This window comes from Theropithecus gelada, chromosome 15 (genome assembly GCF_003255815.1).
Source record: "Theropithecus gelada isolate Dixy chromosome 15, Tgel_1.0, whole genome shotgun sequence".
Classification (NCBI taxonomy): domain Eukaryota; kingdom Metazoa; phylum Chordata; class Mammalia; order Primates; family Cercopithecidae; genus Theropithecus; species Theropithecus gelada.
This window is the reverse complement of record NC_037683.1, coordinates 21,217,467-21,232,649: the sequence shown is the minus strand read 5'-3', so window position 1 is coordinate 21,232,649 and position 15,183 is coordinate 21,217,467.

The following is a 15,183-nucleotide window of genomic DNA, read 5'->3' as shown; positions in this document are numbered from 1 at the left end:
TGGTCTTGTTCTGGCTGACTCCAGACCTCCTGGGTTTAGCTACTTTGTGACATTGGATGATAAGGTTATCTGATGAATATCATGCTACTACTTCGGATTGAGACAACACCAGATATTTGTTGTTACTTTATAAACTCTTTTATCATTGCTCATATCCTGAAAAGTCTAAGGTTTCACCCCACTGATATTCACAGAATGGAACAGAATACCATTTTGAACCATGGAGAACTAGATGTAATGTGCAGGAAACATTCGTAGAAATGTATCAATTGCATATCTTAAAAACAATTGCAGAGGATTGGGGAAGGAGAATTTCCAGGCAATCTAGAACTATGGAAATAGATTCCAAGGTCAAATAAAATCCTTTTGAATTCACAGGCACAAATCCAATGGGCAGAAGTGTTCCTGGGAAATTAAACTCCATGAAGTCAAGAATCTTGTTCTTCAGTTCTGTTTTCTGCCCTCCTGTCAGACCACTGGCACACTGTAGGTGCTAACAAAGTTCAGAACTTAGAGGGCCTTAATCGTATCAAAGCCAACACCCTTATTCTACAGGTACAGGAATAAATCCTAGAAAGATGAAGTGACTTTCTGAACAAAAATCTCTATATTCCAAGCTCAATGCACAGCCGCTGGAATTGAAAGTGAGATAAAAGAGGAAACAAGGAGGAACTATTTCCAATCATAATACTTGGGTTAGGTGTGGTATAGGGGGCATTAGGGGACATCTTACCTAGCTCTTCAACTGGTGCTTAATCCTTTGTTGTATTTTCAGCCAAAAAGTTATCCAAAGTCGGCCAGGCGCAGTGACTCATGCCTGTAATCCCAGCACTTTGCGAGGCCAAGGCAGGAAGATCACAAAGTCAGGAAATTGAGACCATCCTGGCTAACAAAGTGAAACCCCAGCTCTATTAAAAATACACAAAATTAGCCAGGCGTGGTGACAGGCGCCTGTGGTCCCAGCTACTCAGTAGGCTGAGGCAGGAGAATGGCATGAACTCGGGAGGCGGAGCTCGCTCCAGTGAGCCAAGATCGTGCCACTGCGATCTTGGGCCACTCCAGCCTGGGTGACAGAGCGAGACTCCGTTTCAAAAAAAAAAAAAAAATGTTATCCAAACTCTAGCTAAACTCTAGGAATTGTGGGATGATTCTAGGTAAACTTAGGTAAAAGTAAACAGTGAATAGCAGAACCTCTCAAAAGCATTGGTTTTTTCCTCAACTTATGACTTTCAATTTTATTTTGTGAAGCAATTAAAATATATTCTCTATTACAGTAGGCTGAAGTGATTTAAAAATATATCCTGTAAAAAAGTCTATTTTTTTAGTTTGAGTTCTTCCACATGGATGGTTCAGTGTTTCCCACCCAATATTCTTCTCCTAGCCAGAGACCATTATTCTTAATGGAAGAAAAGCTTACAAGGGAGAAGTTCATTCCAGATTCCACAGATCATCAAGTCCTTGGCTTCTACCACAAGCCTGCTAATTTCAGAGCTAAGAATTGCTCAGGAGGCATTGAGCCATGACCACCTAGTGTCTTTAGAATCACAAGACTATAGCCAGTTATTGTTGGAATGGACCTTGAAGATAATTTGGTTCTGGCCTCTCATTTTGCAGATGGGGAGCCAGAAGGGTTAAGTGAGTTGCCCAAGGTCACACAGCTGGTTAATGGCAGAGTTGGACCAAGATCTCAGCTCTCCAGACTCCTGGTCACATTGTCTGTCCACTCCCTCATGCTGCCTCCTCAGGCTGCTCAGCTGTCACTAAAGCAGCTGTAGCATTTGCTGCTCCATAACCAGCTCCTGGAAACAGAAAGGGAAGCCTTTCTTTCTTGTCTCTCATAGCTCTAATTTTTCCGTTCTCTTCCATCTAGTGCATGGGGTTCTTTCTGGTCTGATTGCATCTGTGAAACCAAGGATAGCTTTTGATTATTCCTTTGTAACAGTTGCTTATACCTAGTTGGGTTTATTGTATAATGCAGTAGGCAGATCTGTCCTATTTAAGAACAATTTTAACAAAAGATAATACCATGACTTTCACATAAATATGAAATGAACACATGTCAAATATTTTATTTAACTCATGAATTAATGAGGGAGCCAATACGATGTTGCAAACCACTACAAAGAAAATTTAAGGAACACACATAGGCAACCAGGAGATTGACATAGATTTACAAATAGGTGCAAAATCGATCAATATCCAGAGAGCAGTAATCAATCATATCTTCCACTGGACACATTTGCATTCCCAGAGAATAATCATCATTTGCATTAATATTAGTTTTCCTTGACTTATGAAGTGGTAAGATAGCTCAAAGACAATGAAATATAACCCAACATAAAGACAATATCTATAACCCAAAAGAGTAGACTAGGCAGAACCTCCAATAACCCTTTTGCCCTTTTTAAAGTCTTTCACAATTTTTCTGACAGTCCCAAGTGATGTGATGATAAATTTTCCCTTGATTACGATATCTCTGAACCTCTCCAGGTAGAAAATAAAGTGGGCCACTGTCATTCTTACACGCTCTCTCCCCGTGCCTCATTCGCTCACTCCTCTGGAAGCACATCACAGGGCTAGATCTCATGAGTCTTCCACAGTTTTTCTCTCAGTCAGCTGTCAAGATGGTAAAGGGTCTGAACTGGATTTAAGCCTTCCTTTCAGCTTTCTATGGCTGTATAACCTTGGAGAAGTCACTTGACCTCTTTGAGTCTCAAATTCCTTTTCTGTGAAATGGTTATTATGGTTTCAACTTCACATGATTCTAATGGAGTTATGAAATTAGACCATGTTTTCTTAAGCTAGTTTTTCAGGGATATATGCTAGATATGTCCTTGAAATATATAAATAACATGTATGTTATTTATAGATAATGTAAATAATTTGTTATTTATTAAAATGAAAGTTTATTAAGAGTATAAGAGCATATGTGAATGTTTATTAAAAAGAGAACATGTTACCAGCTGCACAGTAACTAGCATAAGTAAAACAAGAAGACAATGAAAAGTACTGAAAAGCTTTGTAGGGTTCTTTCCTTTGCTCAAGAACAGGAAGTGCATCCAAGTCTCAGAGGCAGAAAGTAGGACATGTATTTTCTCATTTTCTCTCCAAGGTCACTTGGTTTTTCATGTCTCTCTTTTTCTGCTTGTTTGCTTCATTATTCTCTTCATGAGCCCATATTCCTTGGCCAACTCTTTCACTTGTGCCACATTCACCATGGACTTAGCACAGATGGCAGTCTGAGTTGCTCAGTGGACAAGAGCCTGCTGATCTTTATCTCATTGACTCATTTGTATCCCAGTTCCAAATTTCTAGGAGAGAGAATTGGAATAGCATAGCCCACCCTTTGGGTTGGCTTCATCATTGTGTACCTATCAGGTCCAATCAGCTTTGACCATAGGCTGCCAGGTCATATTGTACTAGCTATGCAGAGAAGACCGCTTCTGTGGGAGAGAACGTTTCGGGTATCCAAGTAAGATAAACTACCATATATTTTCCTATGCCAACTTAGAACATTTGAGATTCTTCAAATCACCATAAAGGAAATGGTTTTCAGGTGGAGAACAAGGCGGGGGGCAGTCCCCACAAGATAAGCAAATTCTCATTGTAATTTGTTAAAGCTCCAATTATTTACAGCATGTCCACTTTAGAGCTCAGGGGGATTTCTCTCGACAAATGATTATGTTCTTCCATCCAGGAAACATAATTTACATGTGCTGTTGCCAACAACTGTGTAGCTGAGATGCTCTACCCAGCCACTGCCTTGGAGTGTTTGGGGTAATTTTGTTAAATTTATTTTTTTTATTACACTTTAAGTTTTAGGGTACATGTGCACAACATGCAGGTTTGTTACCTATGTATACATGTGCCATGTTGGTGTGCTGCACCCATTAACTCGTCATTTACATTAGGTAGATCTCCTAATGCTATGGTTTGGGGTAATTTTTTATAATTCAGGATTTGATTGTGTCTAGACTACACCCTCTGACATCACTGTAAACCACTGAGAAATCTTGGTTTAATATCATTTGACTGGAGGGTGGACACCAAAGAGATTTGTGATGTAAATATCTAGGGGCATCACGATTAACTCCATCCATTCAATGGCATGGAAAGAAATGTGCATAACTCTCCTCCCAGAGAATATGCACTGGAGAAAAGCATTCTGTATGAACTCATTAGAGTGCCTTTATTTAGCTTATACAAAGGTAACTTGAAGATTGGTGCTGTATGCTGATTTTAAAAGGGTCAGTGGCAGTTTAAAAATAATTTAGGAGGCTGGGCTCGGTGGCTCACGCCTGTAATCCCAGCACTTTGGGAAGCCGAGGAGGGAGGTTCACGAGGTCAGGAGATGGAGACCATCCTAGCTAACACGGTAAAACCCCGTCTCTACTGAAAAAAAAGTACCAAAAAAAAAAAATTAGCCAGGCGTGGTGGTGGGCGCCTGTAGTCCCAGCTAGTCAGGAAGCTGAGGCAGGAGAATGGCGTGAACCCAGGAGGCGGAGCTTACAGTGAGCTGAGATTGCCACTGCTCTCCAGCCTGGGGGACAGAGTGAGACTCCGTCTCAAGGTAATAGTAATAGTAATAATAATAATAATATAGAAGATAATTTAATATTCACACTTTTCCAAAAATGATTGCATGGGATAGTAGATTAAATATGGCAAAAATCTTGTTGGGGGAGGCCTTCTGTTTGGAGTGGTGGGGAAAGCACTGAGCTGGTTAGCAGAAAGCCTGTGCTCAAGTCTTGGCTCTGACACTTCCCAGACTGAGGGACTTGAGAAAGTCACTTCTCTAAGTCTGAGTTCTATTACATATAAAATGAAGGCAATGCTTCTTGTGGATTATTGGATTATTATGGATTATGGTGGGAATCAAAGCCAATAGGTCAACAGGTATGAAAGAACAAACAGCCAAGTTATATAAAAACATAAAAGTTTTAGATTCATTATCTAACTGTACTGTTGGGACAAGTGAAGACCTAGGGAAGTCAAATGACATGAAAAATGTCACAGAGCCAGTTGGTATTGTCTGGCTACATAACTCACATCTCCTGGCTCTCAAGTCGAAGCCAACAAAGTGCTCTCTTTGTGACCCTCAAGACCTGCCAACTACCTGATCCCATTTATGGTAGCACAGAGTAGTGCCTAAGGGGCTTGAAATCAGACCTTGACTTGGGTGTTACTACTCACTGGTTGAGTTAATAGTAGGCCATTTGGTTTTTATGAACATCTATTTTCTTATCTGAAAAATAGGTACAATAATATAGAAAACTCACACAGTTTTTTCCTCATTCTCTAGTCATTCCCTGTACTTTGCTGAATCTAAACTTGGTCCAGATTATCTCTCAACTTGGAATCCTTTTCCAATATTTTTGCCTATGAAAACTTTATTTTCCCCCAACTCACAGAGTCATCTATTATTCATATGTAAACAGCTAAGTACAGTGTTTCAAATAGAGTTAATGCTCAATAAATGTTAATTATTATGATGGAGGAGAAAGAAGAAAGAGAAGTTTTGGGGAGAGAAAATAAAGGAACTTTTTAAAATAACTTTAAGTTAACATCTTTTCTTCTGGGAAGCAAGAGGAAAGTAAGGTTGCCAGATCTTTCAAAGCTGAGACTTCTGATGTAGAGAGAGTATTAGGATTATATGGCATCTTGTGTCCTTGAGCCTAAGTCAGCCCAGAAGCAAGTATAGAAGAGGTCAGGACATGGGCTGGTTTTCCTAAAAATTATTCAACTTCCTAAGAGTTATGTTAAAACTCTTTCACCTGCATTTTTCACCTGCCAAAATGATTTGACTTTGATCACTGCAAAATCATCCATGTCACATGCCTACTCTTCTCTTTCCAAATCAATAAACTCCATGCTACAAACACAATAGATTTCTCCTGTTCTCTAATCTCCCCCTGTACTTTGGTGGATCTAAATTTTGTCCAGATTATTTCCCAACCTGGAACACTTTCCCAATACTTTTGCCTATAAAAATCTTATTTTTCCCCTAGGGCTAAATTTGCATGTCGCTGTTTCATTAAAATCCACTCTAACCAAGACAAATGAATCCTTATCTTGTATTATCATCCATCATATTCCTTTATTTAGAATGTCTTTGTGCATGCTTATCTTTCCCTATAATGCTATAAGATCTTTAAGGACAAAAGCAACATATACCTCATCTTTGTTTTACTTGAAATGCACAGTATGAGGTTTTGCACATAATAGATGTTAAATTTGAATTAAATTGAATTAAAATTTATTTTTGAGTGTTTCGAAGAAATGTGAGTTGTAGAGAAGTTACACATGTATGATTTAGTCTCTGCCCAGACTTCAGATGATACCACCTGAGAAAAACAAAGCTCTAAACTAGTTGCTCAAGAGTGAGTATTTTTTCTAGTAATTAAGTTGGCTATTACTTATTGAGAACTTATGAAGCACTGGTTGCTCTTCTAAGTTACATGTCTGCCATCTCTTGGTTAGCTCGTAAAACAATTCGGTGAGGTCATTTCTAGTACTACCTCATGTTATACACTAATAAACTGAGACCTGAATAGGTTGCATAACTTGCCTGGAGTCCCATGAATGATATATGATAGATTTTGGATTTGTTCCAGATTTCACATTTTTAATCATTATTGATACTTATTTGGAGTCAGATCAGCCATCATCCCACCTCAAATGTCTTGGGAGGATTCAGAACCAAGGACAGACAGCACAGATCACACACTTGCATTTCTTCTAGTTGGAACGTAGCCTTCCCTGGCTTGCTTTCTAATCTCTGTGTCCATATCCCACAATCCCTAGTGAATCAGCCAAAAACTGCATGGACCAGCCTGAAGGGAGCTTAATCAGGAGTGCCAGGGGTAGAACAATATGAATGGTGATGCTACATTGAAATTTCCCTGCTACTTTGTCCTAACAGTAGAGCATTAAGAAGGGCTGCAGAGACAGTAAAACAGTTCCCACTGCCCGTTTTCTCCCTCTCTGTAATGTAGCCAGAGACTTAAATACGATTGAGTTAATCTTTGAAGAAAACAGAAAATACTGTAACAATAAAGGCTGTAACATGGTTACAAATGAGAGCTACTGCTCCCTTCTGCATTCTAAATTCCGAGGATAATTCTGCAGAGCTTCATTACCAGAGTATAATTGTGTTATAGAACTCTAAATCACCCTGCTACACTTAACTGGCAATAACATTAAGATAGCGCAGATATTCATTTTAATTAAAACATAGCCTCAAACTATTTCCCTGCTATAAGAGGCAAAACTTTCTTTCTTTTTTCCCATATACAGAAACTTTCATTTGTTAGCACATCTATGACCAGCAGTAGATAGGAGATTTAAACACAATTAGGAAATCCCACCTTATAAGCCAGAAGCAGTTAATGCTTTGCTGAGGAAGATAAATAACAGGAAAGCTGGATTTGGTTTTAATTTTTTCTGATATGTGAGACACTGGCAGTAGTTGTTTCAGAAAGAATGGGATTCCTAGATAATCAATTCAAGAGCCATTCAAAAAATTAAAAAATTAAATTATGGTAGTCCCACTATATTTTTAGAAAAATACCTTAGTAGTCCAGCAGTCTTCAAGAGTTCCTAATTGCCTGAAGCACAGACATTCATCTATTTAACACTGTATTTATTTAACATATATTTTGTGCTGCATGCTGACAATGCATAGGTAAGTAGAACTTGGTTTTTCCCCTCAAATGTATAGCAATCCAGTGGCAGGGATGGAAGATTGACATATGAATAAGAAATTGCATTACAAAATGTTTTCTATGGAACATGTGGCCCAATATTCCTGTATTCCTTCAGAGATGGAAAATTTGATGTGGATTTGGGAGTGCATGCAAGAGATTTCCATACAGACAGCTGAATGACAAAAGGAGAGGAATGACATGCAAAAGCGAAGTTGTGTGAAATAGTATAGGCTATTCAGGATATTCTAAGCAGTTCAGTATGGTTAGACTGTAGTACGTAAAGAGTTAAAGGAAAAATGGTGCTGGTGAAGTCCAAGATGTGGAGAATCTTAAGTTCATTGGGAAGTAGTTTAGGTTTTAATCAACAAGTGATGAGGAGTTGAGGAAGGGTTGAGGGCAGATTGGCATTCATCAAAACATGACTGTGGAAGCTTTAGCACATGAAGACCAGATTCTGTAGCTTCACAATGAAGGCTTCAAATTCTCTTTTCATTCGCATAATAATATTAGTTAAATAACAATGACAGTTGGATCAGCAATACTGATTAGCATCGCTAAATGCATGCTATATGTTGGATGCTTTGCCTGTGATATCTTATTTCATCCTTAGATGTTTAAAGATTAACAGTCTTTATTTTATACATAAGGAAACTCAGGCACAGACAGATCAAATATGTTGCCCACCAAGACCACATAGATGGAATTGGGATTCAAACTTAGTCCTGATTCCAAATTCCCTGCTCAGAATCACAATCACTCTGCAAAATTTGCAGTGTCAATCAATTAAAAGCAGCTAATTATAAATAGATGTAAAGCATCCTGCCTATCCATCTCGCCATACAAAAGACGATTCTGTGTATTGTTTGTTAAATATGAACAAGGTCATTTGTCATTAATCTTGCCCATGCCCCTGAAGCTTCTAAATCTGCTCCCTGCCTCCTCTATGCATGTCTGAATCTAACTCACACTTCAAGACTAGGCTGAAAGCTTACCTGTTCCAGGATGCTTACCATGAGCATTGGCTGCAATTGATATCTTCTACTGCATTGACTGTTTCTGTTACAGAGGTGTTTGGGTTAGAGAGATGTATAAAGCAGATGAGGTCGCTTTTCTAGTGGAGCTTAATTTCTAGGTTAAATACTTAGTGAGTGTCAGAGATGGGATGAAAGCCAGGCAGCCTTACTCTATAGCTGGACTGTCAATGTGATAGCTACTGGCTACATCTGACTATTGAGTACTTGGCTAATGGCTAGTCCAAATGGATATGTGCCATAAGTGTAAAATCACACAAAATTCTGAAGGCTTAGTATAAAAAAAAGATGTAAATATCTTATTGATTTTCTGTGTATATTGATTACATGTTGAAATAATAATATTTTGTACTTACAGAGTTTCAAAAAATGTATATTATTAAAATGAATTTTACCTTTAAAAAATACAGGTACTGGAAAATTTTAAGTTGCATGTAACTTGTATTACATTTCTATTAGATAGCACTGGTCTATACTTTGTACTCCTAATGATTATATTACCCTCTAATAAAGGGAAACATAAAAAGAAAATTGAGGAGAGTGATGGACATTCTGGTATTAATAACACAGTGATATAATAGGACATGTGAATAAGTGGGTGGAGGTGGACCTGACATTACATATGATGGGCTGGAAGTTCTGCCTGAGAATGTGATATTTGAACAGAAACCTGGAAAACAGCCATGCAAGGTGCAAGCCAGGCATACAGTGCAAGATAGGGGAAGAGCTTATTGCTTTTAACACTTATTTGATAGTTAATATCTACTTTTAAATATTTTTGCTTATAACTTTTTTTAACTTATGGAGGGCACTGAGTATAGCAGGAAGCATATGGCTTTAAAAATTACTCTGATTTTTTATTAAACTTCACACTTAGACATTCACTTAATATCTGTTGACTTTATTTGCATCTGTAAAATAGAAAAAATCCTCTCTAATTTATCACATTTATGTGAAATTTAGTATGCAGAACATCTACCATAATGCAAGCATTTAAATAATACTTTTCCTTCCTTGCTTTTCCAATTTGATTCTGAACTTGCACAGAACATGAAACATCAACGTTCTGTATTTTACCAGCTGTCATGGACACTAGCATAAAGACTTGCACATGGTAGATTTGCAATAAAAGAGTTGAGTCAACATTCTTTATTAAGTACATGTATTTACAATGCCAGAAGATTCTGGAATATATTTGAGCCTGTCCTCATAAATTTGACATTGTCTTTAAGAAGCCTTTGCTACCAGATTCTTTCCACTTATTTAATTACAATTTGAAGTGCTTTTCCAATCATCCCCTTTAGATACATTTGTAAAAGTTTCAATAGTTGACAAAGTGCTTCAACATTTATTTGATCTTCACCATTGCACCTCAAAGTAAGAAGAGCAGGAATCATTAGAAAACAGAAACAAGAGACACAGTGACCTGTCTGCAGTTGAACAACCAATAAACGGCAGAGCTGATCCTCTAAGTCTGGGCTCAGGATATTTTTTTACCACATTATCTTGATCCTTCTAAAAAAGAGTTATTTGTTAAGATGTTACCATTTGAGATTCTCTTTTCAATTTTTCTATAGCCTCAGCCTGAACTATGCTCATATATTAACTTCTCTATGTCGAGGTATTTTCTTGTGGCATCTGCTTGCAGTATAGCACTCAAACATGTGTTGAGTGATTGGGCACATTTGTTCAACCCTTGGGCAGTTCAGGGACTTTTTACTCCCTCTTGATTGGTTTGCTCAATCTAAGTTCTAAAGTGCTGGTAGGGTTTGAAACTTGCAAGAAAAGTACTTGCTATCGTCCTAGAGCTTGCCTATGGATGCTCTGAGATGAAAATAGGCAAGGTTACAATGCCTTCAGGCTTCCAACTAGAGATTTCAAATATTTCTAATTTCTTCAATTTAGCTTCATTTAAATTTTACTGAGAGGTAATTGCACTGAATTAATATAGTTACAATTATGCTGAAATCAATCCATTAACATCTTGAAAATTCTTATTAATCTGGCAGCAATGTTACGGATAAAAACAGAAATACATCCTCTATTTGGAGTGTAGATTAATATAATAAGAATGCTGGAGTTAATTTCTCCAGGATATGAATTCCTTGAGACAAGAGACCGTGACTTAATTTTTTGTTTTCTGGTTTTAAAGTGCTGCTTTTATTACATGAAGATAATATTTGCATGCCAAAGTACCTGGATCCACTTGTCCTCATTTCTATTTCATCAAAGGGAACCTGATTTAAAGTCCAACTCACAGAAACACATTTCTGTATGTACTTGTGTGGCTTTTAGCGTCTCTCTATTTTCTCTTTCACAAATATACTCGAGACAAGGAATGTGTCACCTCCTTTTTTTCAACTTTATACCTAGCACAGTTCTTAGAATTCAATAAATATGCTCCATAAACTGCTGATGATTGTGATGGGAACCGCAACAATGACAGCGATGATGATTATACTAAACCGCCAGTAATCGTGTTTGTCCTTTTAATATATTAGGTGGTTTAAAGTAGTGTGTGTGGCATGAAACTTAGAATTAACTCAAAATGTGTTCTGAGGCAAAGTACAGTCTAAACATTGATTTTTCTGGGCATCAAATATGCCATTTATCTACTTCTATCTCTTATCATTATTCTCCATCAACATTTACTCACTCAATGATTATTTATAAAATATCAACTGTCCGTCTATTGGGACATCTTAGTGACAAAAACAAACATAAACCCTGCAGTCATGGAGCTTACAATTTAATGAGAGGGAAAACATGAAGGAGATAAACAAATGTTTAATTTATGATCATAACTTGTAAGTACTATGATGAAAATGAACAAAGATTAGTGAAGAGGACTAACAAAAGAGTTCACCTTTGCCAGATAGATACCCTACAATTTATTCTGGGGCCCAGTCCTTTCTCTGTGGTCTTGAAGTGAGAGGAAATGCACAAGATAATGTGAGATAAGTCAGTGGAAGCCAGATTATGTAGGGTGGAAGGTAGAGAGCTGTATTTTAAGTATGAAGAGAGGCCACTGGAGCATTTAAAGTAGAAGACTGACTTGGTATGCTTATGTATCTAAAGTATTCCTCTGACCATTCTATGAGGAAGGGATTAGGTAAAGATCAGAGTAGGAGTGTCCATTGCAGTGTTCCAAGAGAGAGATGATGGAGGCCTGGGATAGCGTGAAGGAAAGACCTGAAATCATTTTATAAGTAGAAATGACAGAAAACTTGATAAGTATTTGAGTGTTGAGGAGAAAGCAGAGTCAAGCATAACTTTAAGGTTCTGGATTTCAGCAACTGGATAATAGTAGTGACATTTAATGAGATGTAAAGACAGAGAAAGAGCAAGATTATTCAGTTTTAGGACGTGAAAAAGACACATCAGGTAGACAGATATATAAATCTGGAGCAAATTCAAGGAGCAATTTGTGCTGGAGTTTTGCATTTAGGAGTTATTAGCATACAGATGGTGTTTAAAGAAATTAAAATGGATAGCTTTTTCTTTTTCTTTATTTGAGATGGAGTTTCACTCTTGTTGCCCAGGCTGGAATGCAATGGTGCGATCTCTGCTCACCGCAACCTCCACCTCCCAGGTTCAAGTGATTCTCCTGCCTCAGCCTCCTGAGTAGCTGGGACTACAGGCGCCTACCACCATGCTCCACTAATTTTTGTATTTTTAGTACAGATGAGGTTTCACTATATTGACCAGGCTGGTCTCGAACTCCTGATCTCGTGATCCACCTGCCTCAGCCTCCCAAAGTGCTGGGATTACAGGCATGAGCCACTGCGCCCGGCCCTTGGATATTTGCAAAGGGAGGTGTATGGAGAAGGAAGGCAGATGGACCCTGGGAAGTTCCAGCATTTACACATCAGATAGAAGGAATAAACCATACAAAGAAAATCAAGAAAGAACATCCAGAAAGAGAGAAAATGTATTATTTTGAGAACAAAGTGAACAACTTTGATTAAAGCTGCTAAGACATTGAATAAGATATGAACAGGAAAAAATGACCATTAGATTTGACACAAATGAGGTTATTAGTATTGACCCTGACAAGAGCAGGTTTGGTGGACTGTTGGGGAAAAGCCAGATTGGAGTGGATTGAGGAATACTTGGGAGTTCAAGGAGAGTTGACTTGAGTAGAAACATTTTCATGAAGTTGGCTGTAATGGTAAGATATGAAGTAAGGTGGTAACTAGTGAGAGATGCAGAACTCAGGAAGAAAGTGAACTGAGAGAGGAAATGGCAGAGTATGTTTGTATGGGGAGAGAAGAGATCTCTAGCAAAGAGAGGCTGATAATATAGGAGCGAGGTGGGTAAGGGACAGAAAGAAGTGAGGAAGTGAGAGGAGGTTGAATCAGAGACCTTTGTGGAGGGATGTACCTCTGATGTGAAAAAAGAAAAGCCTTCCTTGGTTGTAGCGGGAGGCAAGGAGAAAGTACAAATGCAGGTTTAAATATTTTGTGGAGGTTGTGTACTTTATTAATGAAGTATTGATGAAGTTGAGAAGGAGTGGATGGTGACCATATCTCAAAGATTAGAAGGCTGAATGTAGTGATCTCCATGTCTTCAGAAGCAAGATGACCAGAGAAATGTAGAAGGGATCTGGTCCAGAATTTGTAGCACCTTTGAGGTTTGAGGACTGCAGTTTCTTCTAGAATTTGTCAAATGCCTGTGCACAGGAACTGAAGAGGTATTTATTATGAGTTCCATCTAGATGTGAGATAATACAAAGGAGTGAGGAACACCAGCATTGAGGATTTTTATATTTTAGGTATTACGATGACCTGCAGAATCCAAGTGGGATGAGAAAAGAACAAAGGGGGAGGTATTGATGGAAAGTTAAAGTGGTGGTGTCAATGAACTGAGAACCATGGAAACTGGATGTTTGCAAGGGAGGCTGTGAAGATAGTGTGGTTTTAAGTGATGTGGATCTAAAGTATGGCCATGGGAGTAAGTGACTGAGGTGGAATGGAAGAAAAGTTCATGTGAAGTAAGGAGGTCAAGAAACAGATCATTGTGAATGCTGGATGAGCTGGCCATGCGGCTTTTTGACATTTCCAAGAATGAGTATAGATAAGGGCATAGACAGATAGACTGTGACCCAAGAAGTAAATTGAAGAATGATGAGAATGTTGGTGGACAACAATAAGAAAACAGAAAGCAGTTTGTGTATCTTAAAGAGCACAAACTGTTGCAAAAGGCAGAGAAGGAGCAATACATGGAAGAAATCCAGCTGCTCCAACTACTGGTCTGGGAGTATGTAACATAGGAGAGAAAAACTGCCCTCCTCAAAGGGTTGTAAGAGACACAACACCTTCAGGACAGACACATTTCAGGTAAGGCAAGGGGGTGAAAGCAGTATGCTTCAAAATGAAATAATAGATATATTACCACAAGTAAATGGTAAATGCATGCGATGATAGATACACTAAATACCCTGATTGTATATGTATATGCTTTGAAACATCAAGTTACACCCCATAAATATGCATAATTACAGTGTGTCAGTAAAACGGATAATACATATAGAGGAGATTGTGAGGCATAGATAAGGAGTATTAGATGGCCCTGGGAAGGAATTTGAAAGGGAAATTTCAGGGGCAAGGGGATTAGATCAGCTTGAGACACATAAAGAACTCAAGGAGAGTGACTGGCACAAAATAAATACGCTGTACATGTTCAGTTATTGTTGTTCCTATCTAATGGGCATAAGATCTGGAGGTAATGGATTACTAGATAGGACTGGAATGCTTGTAGTCATGGCTAGACCATGAATGATGTGACTCCCTAAAGCATCTACTTCCAATCTACTAATTCTATTTCCCTAGATAAAAACAAATTAGAAGTTAATATCACAATATAAGGGACTATTTGATCTTCACAAATAAAGCATGGAGAAAATTTACCATGCTGCTAATTCCCAAGAACAAAGTATCCAAAACTGAAATACCGTTGGCATTACACATTTGCATTCACATTGGCATTGCCTATCAATTTGCTGATATTTAAAGCTTATTAGGATAGTATTCATTATTCCCAATATTTGCATGTCTTTTGAATGGTTATTTCATCTCTATGAGGCTTTGTGCACAAAATAAAAATACTATATTATAAGATCATTGTGAAGACAGCAATGCCTGAAAAAAATCATCAAAAAATACTACACTGATATAAAGGATAATTGATTAATATTGTTATACATCTCCCTCATTTCCAGAGTATTGCCTCAAGAGAAAGCCTGCCTTTTTAACGTTATCCATAGATAAATTATCCCTATCTGTATTTCCAGCAGCAGTTGGCAGTAAGCTAAATGTCAGTGCTTTTCCGCTTCTACTCTTATGTGAGGTGGGACAGTCACTATGTATGCTGTGTGATAGATACATCTGAGGAATGCTCCAATTCAAAATCCCTTTTCTGAGAACTAGTCCCTTTCCTACATCACT